This window comes from Dreissena polymorpha, chromosome 5 (assembly GCF_020536995.1).
Source record: "Dreissena polymorpha isolate Duluth1 chromosome 5, UMN_Dpol_1.0, whole genome shotgun sequence".
Lineage (NCBI taxonomy): Eukaryota > Metazoa > Mollusca > Bivalvia > Myida > Dreissenidae > Dreissena > Dreissena polymorpha.
The window spans coordinates 27,759,001-27,766,838 of NC_068359.1; the positions used below are offsets into that span (position 1 = coordinate 27,759,001).

The 7,838-nt window shown below is 35.4% G+C and overlaps 1 long non-coding RNA gene across 1 annotated transcript in view; it reads right to left on the reverse strand.

Annotated features, from left to right (window-relative positions):
- Nucleotides 1-1,317: 1,317 nt before the first annotated feature.
- LOC127880604 (uncharacterized) overlaps nt 1,318-7,838 on the reverse strand; it is an 11,238-nt gene continuing 4,717 nt past the window's right edge. The window contains exons 3-5 of the long non-coding RNA XR_008049636.1: nt 2,688-7,838; nt 2,254-2,542; nt 1,318-1,964 (exon numbers count right to left, since the gene is read on the reverse strand). The exon at nt 2,688-7,838 is cut by the window's right edge and continues 1,057 nt beyond it. This is a non-coding gene — a long non-coding RNA (uncharacterized LOC127880604). The remainder of the gene's footprint in view (nt 1,965-2,253; nt 2,543-2,687) is intronic.

Sequence of the window (7,838 nt, forward strand, 5' to 3'; positions counted from 1 at the left end):
GATTTATTATTGAGCAGAACAATCGCGTACTTTGTAAAGTTTATACAATAAGAAGACAATGGTATGACATAAAAAATATCTCTTTAATCAATGAACAACATAACGTCAACGGTGTTCGTTTTCCTGTTACAGTCGAAGAAGTACTTGTTTGTTTGTTACCCATATCATAAATATATATGGGCCTTGCTCTATGAAAACGGGTTTAATGCATGTCAATAAAATGTCGTTCCAGATAGCCTGTGTAGTCCGCACAGGCTAATCATGGATGACACTTTCCGCTTTTATATTTTCGTTAAAATAAAGTATCTTCTTAGCAAAAATCCTGTTTAGGCGGAAAGTGTCGTCCCTGATAAGCCTATGTGGACTGCACTGGCTAATCTTGGACGACGCTTTACGCACGTGCATTAACCACTTTTCCACAGAGCGCGGCTTTATATATATATAAATATATATATATATATATATATATATATATATATATATATATATATATATATATATATATATATATATATATATATATATATATATATATATATAAACCTACTCAAATACAAAAGCAAAACGCCAAACACTCGTATACCGTTTGAGGTCACTTACCATCAAGGTCTGTCTAAAATAAAAGACATCATTGACCGCCACTGGACCACAATCGAAAAATCAAGCAAGCTTAAACGTATATTTCCTGAAAAGCCCATTTTGGCATATAGAAGATCCATTCTGGTACATGCCAAAAGTACACCAACTTCCGAAGAAGCTGTTCTAGGAGAATCAAAACCATGCGTTGCCAAATATGCAATATGATGCGCCCATCAAATACATTAAAAGCCACATCTGGTGCCATTTCGTCCAATAAAGGTAACCACAACTGTAAAACTGCAAATGTCCTATATTTGATGACGTGCAGTATTTGTAAGAAACAATATGTTGGCAAAACAAAACTGGCATTGACCAAGCGCATTAATCTACATAGGTCCGACTGGAAAACTCGCCAATTCAATAGGTCTCCCGTTGCCACACACTTCAGCGAATCTGGCCACTCGTTTGACAATATCATTTTGTTTTGTATAGAAGCAAAAACACAATGGTCCGACGACCATTATATTATAGTATATATTTATATACATGTTTGTGTATGTGCATATATGTATGTATGTATATATATGTATATGTGTATATGTGTATATATATATATATATATATATATATATATATATATATATATATATATATATATATATATATATATATATATATATATATATATATATATGGAATAAATAAAAACAACATATTAAAAATAAAACAACTTCACACTAAATTCTAACTTCCATTTTAATCATTTAAACGTTATATCGATATAATAAACATTTTAAGCGCCATTTTATAACACACAATTATAATAAGTGTATGTACATAATCATAAAACGAAAAATAACAAGGGCTGTTTGTAAAACATGCATGACCCCCATATGGGATCTCTGTTGTAGTGACAGCCATTGTGTGAATATGTTTTATGTCACTGTGACCTTGACCTTTGACCTAGCGACCTGAAAATCAATATGGCTCATCTGCCAGTCATGATCAATGTACCTATCAAGTTTCATGATCCTAGCCATAAGCGTTCTTGAGTTATCATCCGGAAACCATTTTACTATTTCGAGTCAACGTGACCTTGACCTTTAACCTAGTGACCTGAAAATCAAAACGGGACATCTGCGAGTCATGGTCAATCTACCTATCAAGTTTCATGATCCTAGGAATAAGCGTTCTTCAGTTATCATCTGGAAACCATTTTACTATTTCGGGTCACCGTGAACTTGACCTTTGACCTAGTGACCTCAATATCGATAGGGGTCATCTGCGAGTCATAATCAATGTACCTATGAAGTTTTATGATCGTAGCAATTAGCATTCTTGAGTAATCATCCGGAAACCATTTTACTATTTCTGGTCACCGTGACCTTGACCTTTGATATTGTGACCTGAAAATCAATAGGGGTCAACTGCGAGTCCTGATCAATCTACCTATCAAGTTCAATGATCCTAGGCATAAGCGTTCTTGCGTTATCATCCGGAAACCATTTTACTATTTCGGGTCACCGTTACCTTGACCTTTGACCTTGTGACTTAAAATCAATAGGGGTCATCTGCGAGTCATGATCAATGTACCTATGAAGTTTCATGATCCTAGGCATAAGCGTTCTTGAGTAATCATTTGGAAACCATTTTACTATTTCGGGTCACCGTGACCTTGACCTTTGACCTTGTGACCTTAAAATCAATAGGGGTCATCTGCGAGTCATGATCAATGTACTATGAAGTTTCATGATCCTAGGCATAAGCGTTCTTGAGTTATCATCCGGAAACCATTTTACTATTTCGGGTCACTGTGACCTTGACCTTTGTGCTAGTGACCTGAAAATCGATAGGGGTCATCTGCGAGTCATGATGAATCTACCTATCAAGTTGCATGATCCTAGGCCTAAGCGTTCTTGAGTTATCATCCGGAAACCATTTTACTATTTCGGGTCACTGTGACCTTGCCCTTTGACCTAAAGACTTGAAAATCAATAGGGGTCATCTGCGAGTCATGATCAATCTACCTATCAAGTTTCATGATCCTAGACCTAAGCGTTCTTGAGTTATCATCCGGAAACCATTTTACTATTTCTGGTCACCATGACCTTGACATTTGACCTAGTGACATCAAAATCAATAGGGGTCATCTGCGAGTCATGATCAATGAACCTATGAAGTTTCATGATCCTAGGCACAAGCGTTCTTGAGTTATCATCCCGAAACCACCTGGTGGATGGACCCACAGACCGACATGTGCAAAGCAATATACCCCCTCTTCTTCGAAGGGGGGCATAAATATGACACAATACTGAATGCAAAACGTTCACTGCAAATTATAATATTTTTTATTATAACATCGATATAAATTATATTACGGGCGTCAGTCTATAACACAATTTTAATATGCATAAATAAAAAATAAAAAATATAAAACGACATATAACTAAAAAAAACAAAGACTGAAAGCCAATAAGTTAACCTCTATTGTGCATTCGCACTGGGGACTCATATATATCTGTATACACCCCTGAAGAAGACGTGTAGTCGAAAGCGCTAGGGTATAAGATACACCTTTTGAACAATTTCTTTCTCTCTCTCTCTCTCTCTCTATATATATATATATATATATATATATATATATATATATATATATATATATAATTATATTGGCAGTCAACATAAAACAAAATGAGCTCACGGTCACGTTTTTACCCAGGTTCAATAGGGGAAAGCTATATATAATTGAAACGACAATTCTTGCGGATTTTATTTGTAAAGACAACAAATTGTCACTTAGCAATACTATTCCACGTGTATGGCTATGTACTTTATTGAGAATGCAACAACACACTTAGATTTGGAAATACATATCACCAAAAAAACATGTTTAATTATTTACATATAACATAAAACAAAAACAACAGCATTAGTGATATGCACTTTGTCTTACCAAATCAATCACAATAAAAGTACGCACGAATATAGACAATATTAAACTCTGTAAGCCAAACAATATAAACACGTTAAAATAAATGCAAAAGATGCACGGTTAAAGTTTAGATACTAGTTTATCTTTTAATATTAAAATCCTCTTAACAAATATATTTGAAGATATTTACACAATCAGACATAGGCATTAACACTCATGCAATAATTTAGAAAGACCCTGATCCATATGAGGTACACAAGCAATTGAAACGTGCCTACGGATACTTTCCATAGACATTTTTACCCTATATTTACTTATATACAATAATTATTTGGAGTCGACAAACATATTAACACATTATAATTAAAATTGCATTTCATACGATATTACGAATATAGCAAATCATTATATATTTATACCAAATACTTAAATTTGTATTTGGTAACAAGTGTTGCTTAGCTACAAATACAAATAAATGCAAAATGTTTTTTTTTCTATGTATCAATTTGATCAACATGTCACACAATTTACAAACATCAAGCTATTTTCAGCTATTCAAAAACAGAACAAACGTGTTTTATGCATTCAATAAAAGTTAAATATAAACACTCCCAAATATGAGGAAATCTGGTCATAAAACATTTGCTGAACTTGTTGTGGAAGATTTACAGAACCTGGCCCCACTGTAAGCAAATGTGGGATTGTGGGATGGTCAATGCGAAAGGTCAAACACGCTATTACAAAACTAATAAAATGTCAAACGTTATCGTAAGCAATATGTCAATACTGTTCACGTTTAATATAAGCACATTCATAAGTGTCTATTTTTTGAAGAAATTGCAAAGCAGACATCTTAGTTTTTATTTTTAGCTCGGTATAAACGGAGAAAACCCGAGGTATTGTCGTAGCCAGTTCGTCGTGTCGTCCGCCGTCTGCGTCGTGCTAAAACCTTAACATTGGCTCTAAAATCAAAGTGCTTCCAACTACAACTTTCAAACTTCATATGTAGATGCACATTGATGAGTTCTACACACCACACCAGTTTTGGGGTCACTAGGTCAATGGTCAAGTCACTGTGACTTCTCAAATTAATTCTGATAAGCTTTCATTTATTCTTTTTTTTTTATACCACATTTATATAGCGCCCTTTTCATACTCGAGATGTGCGTTCAAAGGCGCTTTACAGTTTTTCCCTGATCACTGGGTCATAAGTCGTCCGTTAACATCTTGGCGCAGTATGCAGTCACGGCACATTGGCTTATTTCCCTCACAGGTACCCATTTATACACCTAGGTGGAGAGGAGCAGTTGTGGTATAAATTTCTTGCTCAAGGAAATTCCAGCGGTCAGGGCGGGATTCGAACCCGGGACCTCTCGATCCCTAAGCCAGCATCTTACCATTAGACCACTGCTTGGTTGGTATTCAAAACTGCACCCGTAGCCAAGAATGGCACCCTTTATGCTGTAATCTTGTTTAAGCAAATTGTATTGCTCTGTTGTATTACCAATAGAGACAATTGCACTTCTTGACTATTGTTAGCATATGGCAACACTCCCTTAATTTTTCATTGACTGATTTCAAATTACAAGGTACTATTTTTTCTTCAGATAATGTAAAACAAAATTAAACAAATTTTAAGTAGGTGTTCTTAATAAAAAGCATTTCATATAACAATGTGTTTCTATTGCCTTAAGTATATTTTTCTCTTCAGAAGTTGTTACTGTGCATTATTTTAACAATTTAATACATATTTTAGCATTGACACAAGAAATGATTTTTATAACAATGGCTTGTACAAAGTAATGTTAACAGTGAGTTTATCTTATAACAAGATTTGCTTGTGAAGCACTATGTCCTCCCATATATTTGACCTTTGACCTTGAAATATGACCTTAAAAATGAGCGACTTTGGCCATATATATTAGACCTCTGACCTTGAAGGATGACCTTGACCTTACACCACTCAAAACGTGCAGCTCCATGAGATACACGTGCATGCCAAACATCAAGTTGCTATCGTGAATATTGAAATATTACAAAAGTGTACATTAAATGAGCGATTTTGACCCATATATTTGACCTTTGACCCTGAAGGATGACCTTGACCTTGACCTTTCACCACTCAAAATGTGCAGCTCCATGAGATACATATGCGTGCCAAATATCAAGTTGCTATCTTCAATTTTGCAAAAGTTATTGCAATGGTTAAAATTGGCGCAAACCAACAGACCATTGTGAAACATCATGTCCTTGTATATGACGTTTGACCTTGAAGGATGACCTTGACCTTGACCCTTCACAACTCAAAATGTGCAGCTCCATGAGATACACATGCATGTCAAATATAAAATTGCTAGCTTCAATATTGAAGAAGTGACATTACATGAGCAATTTTGACCCATATATTTGACCTTGAAGGATGACCTTGACCTTTCACCACTCAAAATGTGCAGCTCCATGAGATACACATGCATGCCAAATATCAAGTTGCTATCTTCAATATTGCAAAAGTACTCAGAAATTTGCGATTTTGGCCACATATATTTGACCTCTGACCTTGAAGGATGACCTTGACCTTTCACCACTCAAAATGTGCAGCTCCATGAGATACACATGCATGCCAAACATCAAGTTGCTATTTTGAATATTGAAATATTGCAAAAGTGTACATTAAATGAGCGATTTTGACCCATATATTTGACCTTTGACCTTGAAGGATGAGGACCTTGAAGGATGACCTTGACCTTTCAACACTCAAAATGTGCAGCTACATGAGATACACCTGCATGCCAAATATCAAGGTGCTATCTTCAATATTGCAAAAGTATTCATAAAATAAGCGATTTGGGCCACATATATTTGACCTCTGACCTTAAAGGATGACCTTGACCTTTTACCACTCAAAATGTGCAGCTCCATGAGATACACATGCATGCCATATATCAAGTTGCTATCTTCAATATTGCACAAGTATTCATAAAATGAGCGATTTTGGCCACATATATATTTGACCTCTGACCTTGAAGGATGACCTTGACCTTTCACCACTCAAAATGTGCAACTCTATGAGATACACATGCATGCCAAATATCAAGTTGCTATCTTCAATATAGCAAAAGTTATTGCAAAATGTTAAAGTTGGCGCAAACAGACCAACCAACAGACAGGGCAAAAACAATATGTTCCCCACTACTATAGTGGGGGACATAAAAATTCTTTTTCAGGGCGAATTCTTTCCCCCAAAAGGGGAAAAAAGTATACTTTTCAGGTGGGGGACTGCGGCCGAAATTGGCTATTACACACACAATTTTTTAGCAGAGATACCACAATAATACAGATGCCAACTAATAATGTAACTGATTAACTGAAAAAACATCAGGATCATTTTGTAGCCAAACATTGACTGTTCCTATTACTTGGTTGGCAAATTCTAACTTACAGTCATAGACTTTGTATGTACTTTGCTGGGCATCATATACCGGTAGAAAAAAAGATGTGTTTGTGAAACACAATGTCCCCCTATATGACGTTTGACCTTGAAGGATGACCTTGACCTCGATCCTTCACCACTCAAAATGTGCAGCTACATGAGATACACATGCATTTCAAATATAAAATTGCTAGCTTCAATATTGCAGAAGTGACATTACATAAGCAATTTTGACCCATATATTTGACCTTGAAGGATGACCTTGACCTTGACCACTCAAAATGTGCAGCTCCATGAGATACACATGCATGCCAAATATCAAGTTGCTATCTTCAATATTGCAAAAGTAATCATGAAATGAGCGATTTTGGCCACATATATTTGACCTCTGACCTTGAAGGATGACCTTGACCTTTTACCACTCAAAATGTGCAGCTCCATGAGATACACATGCATGCCAAATATCAAGTTGCTATCTTGAATATTGAAATATTGCAAAAGTGTACATTAAATAAGCGATTTTGACCCATATATTTGACCTTTGACCTTGAAGGATGACCTTGACCTTTCACCACTCAAAATGTGCAGCTTCATGAGATACATATGCATGCCAAATATCAAGTTGCTATCTTCAATATTGCAAAAGTTATTGCAAATGTTAAAGTTGGTACAAACCAACAGACCAACCAACAGACCAACCAACAGGCCAACCAACCAACAGACAGGGCAAAAACAATATGTCCCCTACTAATATAGTGGGGGACATAAAAATGGCAACAATACATGAATACATTACATTTAAAATACAATTGTTTTACAGTTGATCTACTTATAAATGGCAAAATATACACTTGAAACAGTGATCAAGAAATCTTGATTAAGTTACTCACTGATTAA